At 44.6% G+C, this 22,419-nt stretch overlaps 1 pseudogene; it reads right to left on the bottom strand.

Annotated features, from left to right (window-relative positions):
- Positions 1-14,956: 14,956 nt before the first annotated feature.
- LOC122939849 overlaps positions 14,957-22,419 on the bottom strand; it is a 149,516-nt pseudogene continuing 142,053 nt past the window's right edge.

Consider the following 22,419-nt stretch of genomic DNA (forward strand, 5'->3'; position numbering starts at 1 on the left):
CAGGGCTGTATTGTGTAATGGCTGTATAGCTGAGCTGTATGTGTGTGATGTGTAAGTAGTTGGGCAGGGCTGTATTGTGTAATGGCTGTGTAGCTGAGCTGTATGTGTGTGATGTGTAAGTAGTTGGGCAGGGCTGTATTGTGTAATGGCTGTATAGCTGAGCTGTATGTGTGTGATGTGTAAGTAGTTGGGCAGGGCTGTATTGTGTAATGGCTGTATAGCTGAGCTGTATGTGTGTGATGTGTAAGTAGTTGGGCAGGGCTGTATTGTGTAATGGCTGTATAGCTGAGCTGTATGTGTGTGATGTGTAAGTAGTTGGGCAGGGATGTATTGTGTAATGGATGTGTAGCTGAGATGTATGTGTGTGATGTGTAAGTAGTTGGGCAGGGCTGTATTGTGTAATGGCTGTATAGCTGAGCTGTATGTGTGTGATGTGTAAGTAGTTGGGCAGGGCTGTATTGTGTAATGGCTGTGTAGCTGGGCACTGATGCCCAACCACTTATGTTTCAAGATGAGTACATGGGAGGACCACCGCAACATGTCTCGGATGATGACGAAACATCGAAAGTGTGCAGACTGACCAGGAGGGCAGGGGTGAAGACTGGGTGGAAGATGATGTGGAGGACGATGAGGTCCTCAACCCCACATGGAATCAAGGTCATGCGAGTGACCTCTGTAGTTCGGAGGAAGAGGCGGTGGTCGCACAGAGCCACCAGCACAGCAGAAGAGGAAGCAGGGTGCAAAAGCGGAGCGGTCATCCCCTAGACGGTACACCTGCTACTGCCCACCGCAGCAAGGGACCGAGCACACCAACGCCAGCTCCAAGGAGTTCCCTGGCGTGGCAGTTCTTCAGACAAAGTGCTGACGACAAGACACGAGTGGTTTGCACGCTGTGTAATCAGAGCCTGAAGCGAGGCATGAACGTTCTCAACCTGAGCACAACCTTCATGACCAGTCATCCAAGTGCAAAGCACGAGCTGCAGTGGAGTAGCCACCTCAAAAACCAAGAAAGGTCTCTGGCTCCTCTTGCTTCCTCCTCTGCTGCATCGTGGCCTCTTCATCCACCTCTGGAGTGACAGTGCCACCCCGCAAACAGAGGATCTGCCAGCAACACCGCCACCTGGGTCACCAAGCATCTCCCACGTGTCCCACGGAAGTGTTCAGCTCTCCATCTCCCAAACACTGGAGCGGAAGAGGAAGTACCCTCCCCTACCCACCAGCGATCCCTGGCCCTGAATGCCAGCATTTCAAAATTATTCCACAGTACGTCGTGCCCAGCCCCCACTACTTTTCCAGACGAGCCATCCCTTCCCTGCACAACCAAGTAGGGGACAAAATCAGGTGTGCACTGCGCAACGCCATCTGTGGCAAGGTGCACCTGACTACAGATACGTGGACCAGTAAGCACGGTCAGGGACGTTATATCTCCATAAGTGCACACTGGGTAAATGCAGTGGCGGCTGGGCCTGAGGCGGATAGCAGTTTGCCGCATGTCCTTCCACCACCGAGGATTGCAGGGCGCTTCAGTTTGCCTCCTGTTGCTTCCTCCTCCTACTGCTCCGCCTCATCATCCGGTCAGCGTAACACCTTCACCACCGACTTCAGCACAGCCAGGGGTAAACGACAGCAGGCAGTTTTAAAACGTATCTGTTGGGGGACAAACCCCACACCGCGCAGGAGCTGTGGACGGGCCTTGAACAACAGACTGATGAGTGGTTGGTGCCAGTCAGCCTCAAGCCCGGCCTAGTGGTGTCCGATAATGGGCGAAATCTCGTAGCAGCTCTGGGACTAGCCGGTTTGACGCACATCCCTTGCCTGGCGCATGTGCTGAATTTGGTGGTGCAAAGATTCCTTAAAAATGACCCCGATATGTCAGAGCTGCTGCATAAAGTGCGGGCCGTCTGTGCGCGCTTTCGGCATTCTCACCATGCTGCTGCTCGCCCGTCAGCGCTGCAGCATAACTTCGGCCTTCCCGCTCACCGCCTTATATGCGATGTGCCCACAAGGTGGAACTCCACCTTGCACAAGCTGGACAGACTGTTCGAGCAGCAGCAGGCGATAGTGGAGTTTCAGCTGCAGCACGCACGGGTGAGTCGCACTACGGAACAGCACTACTTCACCACCAATGACTGGGCCTCCATGCGAGACCTGTGTGCCTTGTTGCGCTGTTTCGAGTACTCCACCAACATGGCCAGTGCCGACAACGCCGTTCTCACAGTTACTATCCCACTTCTATGCCTCCTTGAAAAAACGCTGCTGGTGATGATGGAAGAGGATGTGGCACAGGAGGAGGAAGAGGGATCATTTTGTAGGGTTTCCGGCCAGTCATTCACAACTGGCTCCGAGGGTGGGTTCCTGCACCCACAAACGCCAGGTACACTATTGTCCAGACAGAGCACAGTCCTGGAGGATGATGAGGTGATGAAGGAGAAGGAACCTTGTTCACAGCAGGGTGGCACCCAGACCAGCTCATGGCCATCACTGGTGTGTGGCTGGGGGGATACAGAGGACACAGACGATACACCTCCCACAGAAGACAGCTTTTCAATGCCCCTGGGCAGCCTGGCACACACGAGTGATTATATTCTGCAGTGTCTCTGCAACGACCGCCGCGTTACCCACATTCTAACTTGTGCTGATTACTGGGTGGCCACGCTGCTGGATCCCTGTCGTCCTTAATTCCCTCACTGGAGCGTGATCGTAAGATGCGCGAGTACAAACGCACGCTGGTAGAAGCGCTGCTGGTGGCATTCCCACCTGACAGCGGGGGCACAGTGGAAGCACAAGGCGAAGGCAGAGGATGAGGAAGAGGCCGCCAACACAGCTGGGGCACCGCCAGCACCTCATAAGGCAGGGTTAGCATGGCCGAAATGTGGAAAAGCTTTGTCAGCACGCCACAACAACCAGCACCTCCAGCTGATATGGAAGGTCTTAGCAGGAGGCAGCATTTCACCAACATGGTGGAGCAGTATGTGTGCACACGCCTACACGTACTGCATGACTGGTCTGCCCCCTTCAACTTCTGGGTCTCCAAATTGGGCACAGGGCCTGAGCTTGCCCTTTACGCCTTGGAGGTGCAGGCCTGCCCTGCAGCCAGTGAATTGTCTGAACGTGTGTTTAGCACGACTGGAGGGGGTCATCACAGGTTATATTTCCCAATGTTTTGGGGTGTACCCTAATTAAAAAAATAAATGTAAAACCAAAAAGCAGTGTAGGCTACCTCCTCCTCCTCCACCGCCGATTTCACCTACACCGCCACCGACTCCTCAACCTCCTACTCCATATTAGCTCGTCCTTCTAGATCAATATTTTTTATTTTTACGTATATTTAAAGTAATTTCCCTATCACCATTTGTTTGCAGAGCACTTGCCATGCTCTTAACCACATTTTAATGCCATTTGCAACCCTCTAGCCCTTTCCATGAAATTTTAACAGCCATTTTAGTGCTCAAAAGTTGGGGTCCCCATTGACTTCAATGGGGTTCGGGTCCCAAACTCAAACTTTTTTGTGAAGTTCGGCCGAACCCGAACATCCAGGTGTCCGCTCAACTCTAGTGCAGAGTCCAACACTTGGAAAGGGAAGGACTGCAGTACCAGCAACTTGGACAGGAGCACATTCAGCTTCTGCGCCGTTGAATGAATGCGTGCATAATATTGTCTCTTGGCAATCGCTTCAGTGATCTATTGCTGATGGAATTACTGAGGAGGAGGAGGTGGAGCAGGAGCATCGGGACCAGCAGATGATGGGAAGGACAGACAGCTCCCTTCGGCTGAGGTTGTGGAGCCTTGACTGCCTGAAATTGGGTGCTGCGTGCCACTGGGTGATGCAGCAGACTGGACCACCACATCTGACCCACGGTTCTCCCAGGCCAGTTTATGGTGACGCTGCATATATTGACGCAGGCCCGTGGTGCCAACATTAGCACCCTGGCCACGCTTCACCTTCTGCCCACAGATTCTATATATGGCCATGTCAATGATTCAAGAACCGCTGGGTTGCTGGTCAAGACACAACCACGAGCTGTCACTGGGAGCTCGGGCCTCTGGAAGTGACCCCTGCTGCCATGCCCCCTTACTCTGCTGCGACCTGTGCCTGCGCCAAACATTTACGCCTCTTTCCCTCCCCTGTGCAGGGCCTTGCACTTCTTGGTCTGACATCATGTTAGATGAAATAAATAAATAAAAAGGAAATTAAAACACCCCAAAAAACAGCAAATATACAGGTCCTTCCCCAAAAATTTGCATATTGTGATAAAGTTAATTATTTTCTGTAATGTACTGATAAACATTAGACTTTCATATATTTTAGATTCATTACACACAACTGAAGTAGTTCAAGCCTTTTATTGTTTTAATATTGATGATTTTGGCATACAGCTCATGAAAACCCAAATTTCCTATCTAAAAAAATTAGCATATTTCATCCGACCAATAAGAGAAAAGTGTTAATACAAAAAAAAGTCAACCTTCAAATAATTATGTTCAGTTCTGCACTCAATACTTGGTCGGGAATCCTTTTGTAGAAATGACTGCTTCAATGCGGCGTGGCATGGAGGCCATCAGCCTGTGGCACTGCTGAGGTGTTATGGAGGCCCAGGAGGCTTCAATGCGGCGTGGCATGGAGGCTATCAGCCTGTGGCCCTGCTGAGGTGTTATGGAGGCCCAGGAGGCTGCAATGCGGCGTGGCATGGAGGCAATCAGCCTGTGGCACTGCTGAGGTGTTATGGAGGCCCAGGAGGCTTCAATGCGGCGTGGCATGGAGGCAATCAGCCTGTGGCACTGCTGAGGTGTTATGGAGGCCCAGGATGCTTCAATGTGGCGTGGCATGGAGGCCATCAGCCTGTGGCACTGCTGAGGTGTTATGGAGGCCCAGGAGGCTTCAATGCGGCGTGGCATGGAGGCAATCAGCCGTGGCACTGCTGAGGTGTTATGGAGGCCCAGGATGCTTCGATAGCGGCCTTAAGCTCATCCAGAGTGTTGGGTCTTGCGTCTCTCAACTTTCTCTTCCCAATATCCCACAGATTCTCTATGGGGTTCAGGTCAGGAGAGTTGGCAGGCCAATTGAGCCCAGTAATACCATGGTCAGTAAACCATTTACCAGTGGTGTTGGCACTGTGAGCAGGTGCCAGGTCGTGCTGAAAAATGACATCTTCATCTCCATAAAGCTTTTCAGCAGATGGAAGCATGAAGTGCTCCTGTATCTCCTGATAGCTAGCTGCATTGACCCTGCCCTTGATAAAACACAGTGGACCAACACCAGCAGCTGACATGGCACCCCAGACCATCACTGACTGTGGGTACTTGACACTGGACTTCAGGCATTTTGGCATTTCCCTCTTCCCAGTCTTCCTCCAGACTCTGGCACCTTGATTTCCGAATGACATGCAACAGTCCAGTGCTGCTTCTCTGTAGCCCAGGTCAGGCGCTTCTGCCGCTGTTTCTGGGGAATGCGGCACCTGTAGCCTATTTCCTGCACACGCCTGTACACGGGGGCTCTGGATGTTTCTACTCCAGACTCAGTCCACTGCTTCCGCAGGTCCGCCAAGGTCTGGAATCGGTCCTTCTCCACAATCTTCCTCAGGGTCCGGTCACCTCTTCTCGTTGTGCAGCGTTTTCTGCCACACTTTTTCCTTCCCACAGACTTCCCACTGAGGTGCCTTGATACAGCACTCTGGGAACAGCCTATTCCTTCAGACATGTCTTTCTGTGTCTTACCCTCTTGCTTGAGGGTGTCAATGATGGCCTTCTGGACAGCAGTCAGGTCGGCAGTCATACCCATGATTGCGGTTTGGAGTAATGAACCAGACTGGGAGTTTTTAAAAGCCTCAGGAATCTTTTGCAGGTGTTTAGAGTTAATTAGTTGATTCAGATGATTAGGTTAATAGCTCGTTTAGAGAACCTTTTCATGATATGCTAATTTTTTTAGATAGGAATTTTGGGTTTTCATGAGCTGTATGCCAAAATCATCAATATTAAAACAATAAAAGGCTTGAACTACTTCAGTTGGTAAATAATGAACTTTATCACAATATGCTAATTTTTTGAGAAGGACCTGTATATATTTTTTTTGTTTTGCCACTAATGCATGGCAAAAAGGGCTTTAGAAGATATAACTGTACCGCTGAACGGCAATTAGGCCCTAGTTTTTTCCCACTTTTACACTACACAAGGCTTTTTCAACATATAAGTGCAACGCTGAACGGCAAATATACTTTTCATTTTCCACTGATATACGCCACTAAAGGCATTTCAACATATAACTGCACGGCGTAAGGGCAAATAAAATATACAGTTGAAATATTTCCTTGTAACAATCCCTGTTAATGGCTGTAACAAACAGCACTTGCACCCCAATAACAAGAACAGTTTGCTGGAATTACAGAGCTGTATAATGGTTATTTGGATCCCCAGTCAGTGCAGCAAGGTGTGATAGTATTGTTCCTATTACCCAGGATGTAAGCTCCCCTACTGAACCCTGTTCTACATAAATGCTGTGGAATGATTCCTCCCTATCCTTTCCCTACACCCTGAATAATCTTACCCTGCAGTTGTAAATCGCTTTTTTAGCACAATAAGGTTTTTCCTAGCACTGTCTCTAGCGCCTGCTGACGTCTCTCCCTGCACCAGTGGCGGATCCAGGGGGGGGGGGGGGTGGCGCCGGGGCAATTGCTGGCGGCGGCAGCAGCGGGGCACAGGGAGATGAGCTCTTCCATTGTGGAAGCGCTCATCTCCAGTCATCTGTATCGCTGTCCTCAGAACAGCGATACAGATGTCTGCCTGTGCTGCGGCAGGGAAGGGAGAGGCGTGTCCCTTTCCCTTTCTCTGATAGGCTGCAGGCACTAGGCCTGCAGCCTATCAGAGGGCGGCGCGATGACGTCATCGCGCCGCCTGAGCTATACAGCGTGGGAGTGGGACAAGAGGCCTGCATCGCATCGCTGACATGGAGGTAAGTATGTGTGTTTTTTTTCTTTCTTCATTATATACAATACTTTTACTGGCACCTGGGGGCGGTTATTACTGGCAAAGGGGGGGCTATTACTGGCAAAGGGGGGGCTATTACTGGCAAAGGGGGGGGTCTCTTATTTCTGGCAAAGGGGGGGCTGTTATTACTGGCAAAGGGGGGCTGTTATTACTGGCAAAGGGGGGCTCTTATTACTGGGGGCTGTTATTACTGGAGGCTCTTATTACTGGCTCAGAGGGGCTGTTATTACTGGCACAGAGGGGCTCTTATTACTGGGGGCTGTTATTACTGGGGGGCTGTTATTACTGGCACAGAGGGGCTCTTATTACTGGGGGCTGTTATTACTGGCACAGAGGGGCTCTTATTACTGGCACCGGGGGGGCTCTTATTACTGGGGGCTGCTATTACTGGCACAGGGGGGCTGCTATTACTGGCACAGGGGGGCTATTATTACTGGCAAATGATTGGGGGCACTATAGGGGCATCTACTGAGGCCACAAAGGGGTATTTTATATGGGCTCTCTGTACAGTACAATTTTATACTGGGACACATTATGGTAGGGTACTATGGGGAAGGGGGGAGAGGAGTACTTAGGGGATCATCTATGGGGGGCACTAAGAAGGGGTATTTTATACTTGCAAATTATGGGGGACACTGAGGGCATCTACTGGAGCATTTTATACTGGTACATTATGGGGGGCACTAGGAGGAAGGAGGGTGTGGAGGACTATGGGGTCATTTACTAGGGGCACTATATAGGGGTATTTTATACTGGCACATTATGGGGGCACTATGGGGACATTAGCTCAACTGGGGGCATTTCAAGGGGGTATATTTTGCACTGTCACATTATAAGGAGAATTATTTCTAGTGGGGGGGGGGGCATTATGGTGGTCTTTATTACTCCCCTATGGTATGAGCCCCCTAGTAGCAGCACCATCCTCTCCCTGCTCTGCTATCCCTCTGACCCTTCTCCAAATACTTATTATGAAATCTTTCTCATTAGGATAAAACACATCAGCTCCGCCGAGCCCCCGGCCAAAGTGTGGAAGTGGCGTCCGAGATCCCGAAGGGCCAAGCCAAGTAACTGTGAGTGTTCATGTGAAATATGATTGTCATACACATATAGCCTACACTGTGTAGTCTGTTCTATAAGCACCATTGTTTTGTGGCGGCGGACAGAAAATAATCTTAAAGTGCCCCTCCCGAGACCAGGCTCTGGATCCGCCACTGCCCTGCACTAAGTACGCTGGAAAATGTCAGAATCAAAGATGGCTGAGGATATTTATAGGACTGTGACATCACAGGGCTGGCTGGCTGCTGATTGGCTGCATGCATGGCATTATGGGTCATCCCGCCTTCCCAGAGTTCCTTCCACCATGTCCTCACACATGCAGCAGCCATTTTAGTAAAAAAGACAAATGATTACCTTTACATGCCGCCACCACAGTCCCTAAAATGTAGTCGGAAGACTCAGCCATGCTTCAGCAGGCACGACCACCACCATATTATCAGCCCCCTCAGTCTCCAGAGGGGTGGATCTGTGGAGTATGTCATTGCCAAAATCCCACAGGGAGGAATGTCTGCTACATCTGTGGCACGGCAAAACCACGCCCCAGAAAACCATTTCAGGTGACTACCTCTTGAAGCTCAACAAGGAGAATGCCAAGAGTGTGCAAAGCAGTAATCAAAGCAAAAGGTGGCTACTTTGAAGAACCTAGAATATGACATATTTTCAGTTGTTTCACACTTTTTTGTTATGTATATAATTCCACATGTGTTAATTCATAGTTTTGATGCCTTCAGTGTGAATCTACCATTTTCATAGTCATGAAAAAAAAAGAAAACTCTTTGAATGAGAAGGTGTGTCCAAACTTTTGGTCTGTACTGTGTGTATATATATATATATATATATATATATATATTATTTTTTTTAATATTTATCAGAAATATATTCCCATCTGCTTAGTTTTATGTTAAATATCTATAAATTGAGGCACAAAGTCACCTGAATCAAAAGGTAGGCAATCTTTATTTCCTGCTGGCAGTGAGACAACCAAATAACACACAATACAAATGTTGTCAAGCTCTGCTAAGCCGCTGTCCAAGCTTTATATAAGGTTCCTTATGTAAGCAATAAAGAGGTAAGCTATATAATAATTGCTATAGCTAGACAGGTTAGTCGATACTTTGCATAGAACATATAACAGGATTTTTCTATAGACTATGACAGGGTGATGAGGCAGGATGCTCTAAATACTGTTGACCCAGATGTTCTCTGCAGTTGTGCTTTATTACCCAAGTCAAGAGTCTTTACAAAAATCACTTTGTTATCCCTTAAAATGATATGAATTAAAAAAACTTTTCCAACGTGGCGTAGTGGATGAATCCGGTTATGTCGGAGCTGCTTCAACTAAAGAGATTGTGCATTAGACAGAGGTGGTGACCAATGGATGGATCTGTGGAGTTCTGGTGCCAGAGCTACTGTAGACCAGCTGATTGGTTGGGGGGTATGACACCTGGAACCCACACCAATCTGATACTTATGGCCTATCCCAGAGTTCAGCAACCTTCAGCACTCCAGCTGTTGTGAAACTACAATTCCCAGCATGCTCCATTCAGTTCTTAGAAGAGAAAAACAAGTATGCATGCTGGGAGTTGTAGTTTCACAACAGCTGGAGTGCCAGAGGTTGCCTACCCTCTGGCCTATCCTGACAACAGGCCACCGAGATCACATTACTGGAAAACCCCTTTAATAACATAGGCATTATTGTCATTTAGAGCATGGGTGGTTTAATGGCTCAAACATCATTTTTACTTCTTGTGCAACCCACCAAATTTTTGCTATTGTTTTTACATGTCACATAGGGGTTCTTTATTAATATGTTTTTAGAGATTTTTTAAAATCTTTTTTTAGTTTTATTTGGGGGGGGGGGGGGGATTGTTTTATCTCAAATTCCAGCTGATTATACTTTAAATATGCTAATTGACACCACAATAAATGGTTAAAATTGGTTCCCTGTTTTGGTTATTTTAATAGTTTTTTTTTGTTTCATGTAAAACGGACGACCATGCTGACGGTTTTAGCAGGTGTGGACTGTTTTTCTATTTCATTCTAACTTATATTTTAATTAATATTTTGATACTTTTAAAATATATTTTGGCAGGTTGGACATTTACGCAGTTTTGTTTATTTTGCAATTTTCTTTGTAACTGGGGCATCCACATGTGGCAAGTGAAGCTTGTGCGGCATAACGGCCCTAGCTGGCAAGGTAGAAACCACTATGTGCACAAAACAAGCAATCACCGACAGAATATATTAAGGGGCAGCGTCCAAAATCATCCATAAGAACAGTAAAGAATCACTACCACCCCTCCCCATCCAAGTTATTTTCATTACTTCTAGAAGTACAGATGTAGCAGGGTTACCACACAAAGTCTTAACTCAAATTGGTCACAAATGCAACATATCCAATGAATATATTTTATATCATGTCATCTTCAATTATAAAACTAAACAATCCAGAGCTGGTGGGACATATAATAAAAAATAACCAAGGATTTCCCCACTGGTAAATTCATGCGAGATAAGTGAACCATATGACTGCTACAAATACAGGGGCGGCGGGGTCACTACTTGTTGGATTTATCTACAGGTACATTTTGGTCAGGGTGTGCAGATTAAGAAGATATTTCTCTAGGAAGACAAGTAATGGCTTCTATGTAATTAGGCAATCCTAGCCTGGGTCACTTTTTGGCAGAACTTGCACGTTACTGATGAAATGTGCCCAGTAAGACCAGAGCTGACAGTTATTTTAATGTTACAAATACTTATAGAAGTAGAACAGATCAGGGCTGAAATAGGAAGATGGTTATCCTTTTATATCAGGCCCTGGTTTTGTGCTTCACCGGGTATGGTTGAAAGATGCCTTACTCCCATAGATTTAGGATATGTCACGCAGACAGGCTTACTCTTATCAGTGGTGGCCCCTCTCTCTATTACTACCCCTGTGCTGTCCCATGCTCAGTTAGAGGTAGGTGGAGTGTCCTTAAAAATGATTTTAGGGATTTAGGTCACAAGCTAAGGGAAAGGACCTCAAACACAGTGTTTTCCAAAATACTACCTGTACCCCGAGCCACACAAGAAAAGCAGCGGGAGATTAGGGAGGTTAACAACTGGCTCAAGAACTGGTGTAAAAAGGAGGGGGTTTTGGTTCATGGAGAACTAGGCAGACTTCTCTGTCGGCTACAAGCTCTATCGTAGGGATGGGCTGCACCTCAATGGGGAAAGGGCAGAAGATGGTTAGAAGGTTGGAGGAGTGTTTAAACTAGGGACTGGGGGGGGGGGGCAATTAAGTTATAGGAGGGGAAGATAGTACAGGTAGAGACCTGGGGCAAGGTAATAGAACTGGGGGAAGAATGGAAGGAGGGAGTAGAACAGTGCATAAGGAAAGGTATAGGGTAAAAAATATACATAAACATCTTAATTGTATTTATACTAATGCCAGAAGCCTGGCAAAAAAAAACTGGCGAACTGGAATTAGTGATGTGTGAGGAGGACTATGATATAGTGGGAATAACAGCTATGACTAGGCGGTTAACGTACAGGGCTACAGTCTGTAGAAAGGATGGCAAAAACCGGAGAGTGGTCTGCCTGTATGTAATGTCCTGTCTAAAGCCCACAGTCCAAGAAGATATAAGTGAGGGTTATGAACGTGTAGAGCAGGGGTGCACAACCTGCGGCCCGGGGGCCACATGCGGCCCTTGATACCATTCTGTGCGGCCCCCAACCATCTGGTAACAGACATGTATGCCTATGTCTTGTGGCTGCTCACATGTATTTTTCCATGTATTTCTCCTATTAGGTGGGAGTCCTAGAAGTGTAACTAGACATTAATGGTATATAATGTGTGTTCAATATGCCATAAGTACAATATTTCAGTTGTTAATACACCTTTAAATTTTAATTGCGGCCCTCGTCATTGGTTCAGTCTGGCAATGTGGCCCCCAACCAGGAAACGTTGTGCACCCCTGGTGTAGAGTCACTGTGGGGAGAAATGCATGGAGAAAAAAAAAAAACAATAATAAGATACTAAAACGAGTTTATTATAAGCCACCTAAAATACCAGAGTCCACCAAAAATCCACTACTAAATGAAATAGAGGCGGCAAATCATAATGAGGTCGTTATTATAGGGGACTTAAACTACCCAGATATCGACTGGGAAACTGAAAGCTGTACATCTCATAAAGGAAACACGTTCTAGGCAATAACCAAAGACAATTGCCTTACCCAACTGGTTCACACCCCAACTAAAAGGACGGCCACCTGGAAGACACCTGGGAAATAGTGACCATAAAGTAATAACCTTCCAATTGTCATTCAAAAAAGTGTTTCTTCAGGGAGCAACAAAAAAAGCAAACTTCAAAAAAGCTAAATTTAGAAACTAAGAGAGGCCATAGGCCTAACTAACTAGGACAAAGTCCTCAAAAATAAAAATACAGCCACAAAATGGGATATTTTTAAAACTATCCTAAAATCTAATTGTGAGAGGTACATACCTTATGGGAATAAAAGGTTAAAGGAACAATAAAAAAGCAATGTGGATAAATATAAATGTAAAGAAAGCAATAAATGACAAAAAGAAAGCATTTAAATAACTAAAACAGGAGGGTAGCGAGGAAGGAAGGAAAAATATTGAATATGTAAAAGACAAATAAAAGCAGCAAAACTCGAGACAGAGAGATTCATTGCCAAAGAGAGCAAAACTAACCCCAAAATTGTCCAATTATATAAATGGTCAAAAGTATAAATCTGAAGGTTTCAGCTCTCTACAGAGTAATAAGGGGGGAGTTGCAGAGAACTGAAGAAAATAAACTGTCAGATGAAATGCAAAAAAGTAAATTCCCCATTAAAAGTGCCCTGTCTGACACAAAGAAGTACAGCGGCGTCTTAAAAAAAAAAATATAAAATAGACAAATTGCTGGGACCAGATGGTAAACACTAACGTATCCCAAGAGAATTAAGTAATATCATAGCCAGACCCTTATTTCTGATATTTAAGGACTCTATATTGACAGGAAGTGTTCCACAGGATGGACACAAAGCAAAGGTGGTGCTAATATTCAAAAATGGTCCAAAAACAGAGCCCAGAAACAAATGTCGTGGGTAAACAGTTTGAAGGTTTTCTAAGAGATGCTATCTTGGAGTACCTCAAAGAAAATAAGCAAATAATGCCATATCAGCATGGCTTCATGAGGGATTGGTCATATCAAACTAATTTAATCAGTTTCTATGAGGAGGCAAGTTCTAGACTTGACAGCGGCAAATCAATGGATGTCGTATATCTGGACTTCTCCAAAGCATTTGACACCGTACCACATAAAAGGTTGGTATATAAAATGAGAATGCTTGGACTGGGAGAAAATGTCTGCATGTGGGTAACTGGCTCAGTAATAGAAAACAGAGGGTGGTTATTAATGGTACACACTCAGATTGGGTCACTGTCACTAGTGGGGTACCTCAGGGGTCAGCATTGGGCCCTATTCTCATCAATATATTTATTAATGATATTGTAGAAGGCTTGCAGTAAAATATAATTTTTTGCAGATGACACTAAACTGTGTAAAGTAATTAACATGGAAGAGGAAAGTATACTACTACAGAGGGACCTAGACAGATTGGAGACTTGGGCAGAGAAGTGGCAGATGAGGTTTAAGACTAACAAATGTAAGGTTATGCACATAGGAAGGAATAATGCAAGTCACCAGTAGATACTAAATGGACCTAGGAATTTTAGTGAACAGCAAACTTAGGCTACTTTCACACTCGCGTTCTGTGCGGATCCGTCTTGTATCTGCACAGATGGATCCGAACGAATAATGCAAACATTTGTATCCGTTAATAACAGATCCGTTTGCATTATTCATAAAAAAAAGTCTAAGTTAAAACGGATCCTTCTTGACTTACATTGATAGTCAATAGGGGATGGATCAGTTTTCAATTGCACCATATTATGTCAGTGAAAAACGGATCCGTCCCTATTGACTTACATTGTAAGTCTAGACGGATCAGTTAGGCTCTGCATATTCAGACGGTCACAAAAACGCTGCAAGCTGCGTTTTAGTGATCGTCTAAAACACACAACGGAGGTCAAAGGCAGCCAAATTGATGCATTCTGAACGGATCCTTATCCATTCAGAATGCATTGGGGCTGAACTGATCCATTTTGGGCCGCTTGTGAGAGCACTAAAATGGATCTCACAAGCGAACCCAGAAAAGCCAGTGTGAAAGTAGCCTAAGCTGTAGAAACCAGTGTCAGGCAGCTGCTGCCAAGGCCAATAAGATAATGGGTTGCATCAAAAGGGGGAATAGATGCCCCTGATGAGAACAGAGTCCTGCCACTTTACAAGTCACTACCACTTTACAAGTCAGAACACACATGGAGTACTGTGTACAGTTCTGGTCTCCTGTGAACAAGGCAGACATAGCAGAGCTGAAGAGGGTTCAGCAGAGGGCAACTAAAGTAATAACTGGAATGGGTGGACTACAGTACCCTAAAAGATTATCAAAATTAGGGTTATTCACTTTAGAAAAAAGACGACTGAGGGGAGATCTAATTACTATGTATAAATATATCAGGGGTCAGTACAGAGATCTATCCCATCATCTATTTATCCCCAGGACTGTGACTGTGACGAGAGGACATCCTCTGCGTCTGGAGGAAAGAAGGTTTGCACACAAACATAGAGAAGGATTCTTTAGGGTAAGAGCAGTGAGACTATGGAACTCTCTGCCTGACGAGGTGGTGATTGCGAGTTCACTAAGAGAGTTCAAGAGGGGCCTGGATGTGTTTCTGGAGTGTAATATTACAGTCTATAGCTACTAGAGAGGGGTCGTTGATCCAGGGAGTTATTCTGATTGCCTGATTGGAGTCGGGAAGGAATTTTTTCCCCCTAAAGTAGGGAAAATTAGCTTCTACCTCACAGGGGTTTTATTGCCTTCCTCTGGATCAACTTGCAGGATAACAGGCCGAACTGGATGGACAAATGTCTTTTTTCAGCCTTATAAACTATGTTACATCCTATCTGTCATTCCACTTGACTGCAAATAACTGGACATTTACAAGTGTGATTGTCGCCTCTTTTTCCACATGTCTGGACACCAGCTCTTGTGGGAATCCAGCTCTATCTTTTGCACTTTCACATACAGGCCCCTGTATTTGCAGTTTTACAGCAATGGAGGGTCCCCATACCGATCACAGGCAGCGTGGGAAACTAAGGTTATTTTTCTTAAATTATCTCTCACCAAACATTTGTGGTTAGAGGAGATATATAAAAATAAATAAATTTAGTTTCACTTTTAACTGGATCTGTCCTTTGATTACCAATATTCATTCAATACAGGAGACCATGTTTGTTTGGGGAGCTCTCACAGCGGTCCCAATCATTGCTCCAAGCCCTCGGCTAACTATGGCAACTGAAAGCAAGGTGCTGTTTTATCTCCCTGTAAAATTGAGTATCTAATGGAATAAAGCCAGGTTAATAACCACCATAAAAACACATAAGGGAGGTCACTAATGGGCTAAGCATGAAGATGGTTTCACTTATATGTGGGTTTTTTGATGTTTAACAAGAGTTGATTTACAGTAAAAACATTTTCCACATTTTGAACATGAAAATGGCTTCTCTCCTGTGTGAACTCTCTGATGTATAACAAGACCTGATTTATTCTGAAAACATTTCCCACATTCTGAACATGAAAATGGCTTCTCCCCTGTGTGATTTCTCTGATGGTCAACAAGATGTGGTTTCTGCTTTAAACATTTCCCACATTCTGAACATGAAAATGGCTTCTCTCCTGTGTGATTTCTCTGATGTATAACAAGTTCTGATTTTGTCTTAAAACATTTCCCACATTCTGAACATGAAAATGGCTTCTCTCCTGTGTGATTTCTCTGATGTATAACAAATTTTGATTTCGTCTTAAAACATTTCCCACATTCTGAACATGAAAATGGCTTCCCTCCTGTGTGATTTCTCTGATGTATAACAAATTTTGATTTCGTCTTAAAACATTTCCCACATTCTGAACATGAAAATGGCTTCTCTCCTGTGTGATTTCTCTGATGTATAACAAGTTCTGATTTCGTCTTAAAACATTTCCCACATTCTGAACATGAAAATGGCTTCTCCCCTGTGTGATTTCTCTGATGGTCAACAAGATGTGATTTCTTCTTAAAACATTTCCGACATTCTGAACATGAAAATGGCTTCTCTCCTGTGTGACTTCTCTGATGTATAACAAGTTCTGATTTCGTCTTAAAACATTTCCCACATTCTGAACATGAAAATGGCTTCTCTCCTGTGTGATTTCTCTGATGTATAACAAGTTCTGATTTCGTCTTAAAACATTTCCCACATTCTGAACATGAAAATGGCTTCTCCCCTGTGTGATTTCTCTGATGGTCAACAAGATGTGATTTCGTATTAAAACATTTCCCACATTCTGAACATGAAAATGGCTTCTCTCCTGTGTGACTTCTCTGATGTATAACAAGTTCTGATTTCGTCTTAAAACATTTCCCACATTCTGAACATGAAAATGGCTTCTCTCCTGTGTGATTTCTCTGATGTATAACAAGTTCTGATTTCGTCTTAAAACATTTCCCACATTCTGAACATGAAAATGGCTTCTCCCCTGTGTGATTTCTCTGATGGTCAACAAGATGTGGTTTCTGCTTAAAACATTTCTCACATTCTGAACTTGAAAATGGCTTCTCTCCTGTGCGATTTCTCTGATGTATAACAAGACCTGATTTATTGTGAAAACATTTTCCACATTCTGAACCTGAAACTGGCTTCCCTCTTACGTGAGCCGTTTGATGTTTAGCACCTCTTCTGTTACCGTTATTCGGTGTTACATTCTGTGATGAATCAGAAGATCCGACCTGTTTAAAAGAATCAAATGATGCATTGTTGCTGTGATTGGATGAGGGTTTATCTTGCATATTGGCATGCTCTTCAAATGTATCTCGTGTGATACCACAATCATCTACTTCAAAATCTGAAGATACCAAATGTTTCTCTAAGTTCCTTGTACAGTCATCTGGCAAGAATAAAACACATTTTATTATTGATAAATAACATTAAAATTGTATTGAAGTTTGATAACTTTTCCAATAAAAAAAAATCCACAGAAATGACTAGGCATGGCACAAAATTCAAGTATTAAATGACTAAAACAGTGATGGCCAAACAGACCACAATCTAATAGACAGAGGAGCATAACTAGAAAATGCTGGCTCCCACCTTGAGCAATTTCCTTGCAACCCCCACCCAATCAGTGATTTAAAAGATATATAAATAAAACATTTCCTAGCTCTGGACAAGAGGCCACGATTCCCCTCTTCGTACCCCTCACAATAGTTATCTCCCCTCAGTGTCCCTTTCACAGTGGAATTCCCCTTTAGTGCCCTCTTCACAGTACTGATGCTCCCTAAGTGCCCCCACTCAGTAGAATGTCCTCTTGAGGTCTCCAAACAGTAGTTATGCCCCCTAAGTGCCCACAAACTAGTTATGCCCCCTGCAGTAGTGCTGTCCCTTAGTGTCCCCTTTACATCAGTGAAGCTCCTGTACTATAAATAAAGTTAAAAAAGTAAAACCGAGCACATCACGCTCTTCCCAGCAGCAGGCAAATATCTGATGTTCAGTGGTGAGACTTTTTTGTATAACCCCACTGTAATGGTTGGTCATGGTCAATGTCATCGTCGTCATCATCATCATCATCAGCAGCATATCTGTCATACCGAGCACCAACCTCCTTCCTTAGCTGTGCCTGGGAAAAGTCCATGTCTCCTTGTACCACAAACTTCTCCTCCTCCACTTCTTCCTTTATGTGACTTCGTCCATCCAGGTTCCTATTAGTTACAGGATCCCCAGCAAGCTGTGGAGATTGTTGTTCTTCCTATGGTCCTTGTTGCATCAGCAAGAGTATTAGTACAAATATAAATATCAGGATGATGCCATGTTAATGCTTGTCCCTACTCTGGTGGCCTCTTCGAAGGGGTTGAGTATGCTACACAAGGCCCCGATGAGCTACCACTGCCTGCGCTCAAAATAACATGCTCTGCTGTGGTGGTCTCATGCATCATGTAAATCATTAATCTCTTTACGCTGCTCATAGCAACGCTTCAGTGTATGTAAGGTGGAATTCCAATGGTACAAAGGCAGACGATTTTGGACATGACCAACACCATCTGCAAGCCACGTTGCTTTTTCAAAAATGTATGCACCACTAAATTTATGATGTGTGCCATGCAGGGAACATGTGTTATTTCCCCCAAATGAAGTGCAGCCACATTGTCGCCAACTACGTTGTCCAGTTGTACAAACCGGATTCCAAAAAAGTTGGGACACTATACAAATCGTGAATAAAAACTGAATGCAATGATGTGGAGGTGCCAACTTCTAATATTTTATTCAGAAAAGAACATAAATCACGGAACAAAAAGTTTAAACGGAGAAAATGTACCATTTTAAAAGGGAAAAAATATGTTGAATCAGAATTTCATGGGGTCAACAAATCCCCAAAAAGTTGGGACAAGGCCATTTTCACCACTGTGTGGCAACTCCCCTTCTTCTTACAACACTCAACAGACGTCTGGTGACCGAGGAGACCAGTTTCTCAAGTTTAGAAATAGGAATGCTCTCCCATTCTTGTCTAATACAGGCCTCTAACTGTTCAATCGTCTTGGGCCTTCTTTGTTGCACCTTCCTCTTTATGATGCGCCAAATGTGAAAGATCTGGACTGCAGACTGGCCATTTCAGTACCCGGATCCTTCTACGCAGCCATGATGTTGTGATTGATGCAGAATGTGGTCTAGCATTATCCTGTTGAAAAATGCAGGGTCTTCCCTGAAAGAGATGACGTCTGGATGGGAGCATATGTTGTTCTAGAACCTGAATATATTTTTCTGCATTGATGGTGCCTTTCCAGACATGCACGCTGCCCATGCCACACGCACTCATGCAACTCCATACCATCAGAGATGCAGACTTCTGAACTGAGCGTTGATAACAACTTCGGTTGTCCTTGTCCTCTTTGGTCCGGATGACATGGTGTCCCAGATTTCCAAAAAGAACTTTGAATCGTGACTCGTCTGACCACCGAACTGTCTTCCATTTTGCCACACTCCATTTTAAATGATCCCTGGCCCAGTGAAAACGCCTGATCTTGCTTAGAAATGGCTTCTTCTTTGCACTGTAGAGTTTCAGCTGGCAACGGCGGATGGCACGGTGGATTGTGTTTACTGACAATGGTTTCTGGAAGTATTCCTGAGCCCATTCTGTGATTTCCTTTACAGTAGCATTCCTGTTTGTGGTGCAGTGTCGTTTAAGGGCCTGGAGATCACGGGCATCCAGTATGCTTTTACGGCCTTGACCCTTACGCACAGAGATTGTTCCAGATTCTCTGAATCTTCGGATGGTGTTATGCACAGTTGATGATGATAGATGCAAAGTCTTTGCAATTTTTCGCTGGGTAACACCTTTCTGATATTGCTCCACTATCTTTCTGCACAACATTGTGGGAATTGGTGATCCTCTACCCATCTTGGCTTCTGACAGACACTACCCTCTGAGAAGCTCTTTCTATACCCAATTATGTTGCCAATTGATCTAATTAGTGTCAATTGGTCTTCCAGCTCTTCGTTATGCTCAAATTTACTTGAAATCCGGTTTGTACCTTATTTTGCAGTGTAAGAAAATAGTGACATATTTGATTAGTTATACGTCCGATAGACAAATTTAGCATTATGGGTTTCTATAGTGTAAAGAAGTAATTGCTGTGTAAGTGTTCGCTGGTTGATAGCATTTGTAATGTAGAGGACTGGTTGTTATTGTAAGTACGGACTTGGTTGATTATTTTATGTCGGTTTGGGGCTTGTTTATATATTTAATGTAGATATCTATCTTTATATGTTTTCACTGTAGTATTGCTGGTTAGTCATGGTGTTTCCATTATAACACTGGTCGGTAGTATGAAAGACACAGTGAATGTCCGGGTTTGTCATCCCTGTATATTCCAAAAAGGAAGGACAACACAAAACACAGCGAAAAAGGGAGAGAGCCTAGATAGGTTCATAACATATGGGACCCCATGATTGAGGGCATATGGGCCCTAAATTGAGGGCATATGGGACGCCATGAATATGATGTAGTAGTATGGGTGTGATGGCAGAGTCATCCCATTTAGAAATTGAGGGCCCAGTTGATGTCGGATTCTCTTTGTCTTGTGTATCTTTGTCATGTGTAATTCTTATGGTATTGGTCTTTGTCTTTATATCTATGGTAGATATAGTTTCTGAATTCTTGTTAGTGAAGTAATAGGCCTTTCTGTTTATGGGTAGTGGGATAGTGAGGGGCGGCTGCTCGCCAAGGGGCAACCTGAAGGACTATAATGACCCTACCGGTTACTCATCGAGGAGCGGCAACCCCCCCAATCAAAGGAAACCAAAGATCTCCATCTCTGCGTTCAGTCCATTTGGCAGGACAGAGTTGAATTCGAAGAACCTCCTGGACTTTATTCTCGACATTTTATGTATAAAATTGCCCCCCCCCCCTCCAATCTTTCTTTACCTTTTCAAGTGCCGTATAGTTTAATCAACTAGGGTCTTTGTTATGAGTAATTCTGAAGTGATTTGATACTGTGTGTTTGTCGTAACCTTTTCTTATGTTTGCAATGTGTTCAGATACACTTTTTTGGAGTGTTCTTTTGGTGCGGCCGATATATAGTTTTTGACATGGGCATTCTAGGGCATATATGACTTCTGTTGAGCTGCTCGTTAAGAATTCTTTAATTTCTTGTTTACGGAGGTTTGTTTTGGATATGACACAGGTGGTTCACAAGAAAACTTCACCTCTCCATAAAAGCCCAGGCCCAGATGGACTGTCTACAATTTAATTATAAATCCTTCCAAAACATACTTCTACCAGAACTACTTTGTATATGTAATTTAAATCTGGGAGGCAAAACCCCTGCATCCACAGATGTTGACAGCGCAAAACACTATCATACCCAAGGAGGGCAAAGACCCATCTTCCTGCTCGGCCAATTTCTCTACTTGATAATGATTTGAAACTGCTGGCTAAGATGTTGGCCACTAGGTTACAACCTCTCCTCCCACAGCTGATACATATGGAACAAGTTGGATTTGTAAGCTGGTGCAAAGAGAGAATGAACTGGTAATGGTACTTCTAGGTACGGATGTCGAAAAGGCTGATTGGACACACATGAAAAATACTTTGCAATTCTTTCACATTCCCGAAAAGCTTTATTAATCTCTTTAGGACACATGACGTGCTGGTACGTCATGTGTTGTTCCGATCACTGCCGCCCGGTGCATTTTACTGTGTTTTTGCAGTGATCAGAAAAAAAATAATTTCTGTCACTGCGGTGGGGCGGACTGAACGCAAGTGTGCGCACAAGATCAGGCCTGATGGGGCGAGCACTGCGTTTTTTGTAGAGCCTAAGGTGACCCTAATGTACTGATATAGATCTGATTGCGATCAGTATTGATCACTTACAGATACTATATAGTACTAGTGCTGATTAGCGACAGCGATGACGCTAATCAGCGACTGCGGTGGGCTGGGCGCTAACTACCTAACAAGTAGCTAACTAACTGGCGGTGATAAGGGACCCTTATGCCCCATTCACACGTCCGCAATTCTGTTCCGCATTTTGCAGAACGGAATTGCGGACCCATTCATTTCTATGGGGACAGACTTTGTCCCGCTCGGATCCGGAATTGCGGATCTGCACTTCTGGGTCCGCACTTCCGTTACGCAAAAATATAGAACATGTTCTATTCTTGTCCGCAATTGCGTACAAGAAAAGGCATTTTCTATATAGTTCTGGCAATGTGCGGATCCGCAAAATGCAGAAAGCACATTGCCGGTGTCTGTAAAGCACATACGGACGTCTGAATGGAGCCTTACAGGGGGGTGATCAATGACAAGGGGGTGATCAGGGAGTCTATATGGGGTAATCAGGGGTTAATAAGTGACAGGGGGGGTATTGTAGTGGTGTTTGGTGCTACTTACACAGCTACCTGTGTCCTCTGGTGGTCGATCCAAGCAAAAGGGACCACCAGAGGAGCAGGTAGCAGGTATGTCAGACGCGGTTATCAAAACAGCGTCTAATATACCTTTCTAATGTTAAAAAATTCGCATCTACAGCCTGCCAGCGAATGATCAGCGCTGACAGGCTGTAGTTTAACGTCTCAGCTGAACGTTGCTGTGAACACGCGCGGGTTCACACAAAATCTCGGGTCTCACGATATGACGCCAATAGGCATTGCTGAGCCTGAGAGTGCCGCCGCCCGGACGCCTATCGGCATTACGTGTGCGGCAAGTGGTTAACTATATTCATTGGTGGCCCCTCCCTTCTACTCCT

This window comes from Bufo gargarizans, chromosome 6, assembly GCF_014858855.1.
Source record: "Bufo gargarizans isolate SCDJY-AF-19 chromosome 6, ASM1485885v1, whole genome shotgun sequence".
Taxonomy (NCBI): domain Eukaryota; kingdom Metazoa; phylum Chordata; class Amphibia; order Anura; family Bufonidae; genus Bufo; species Bufo gargarizans.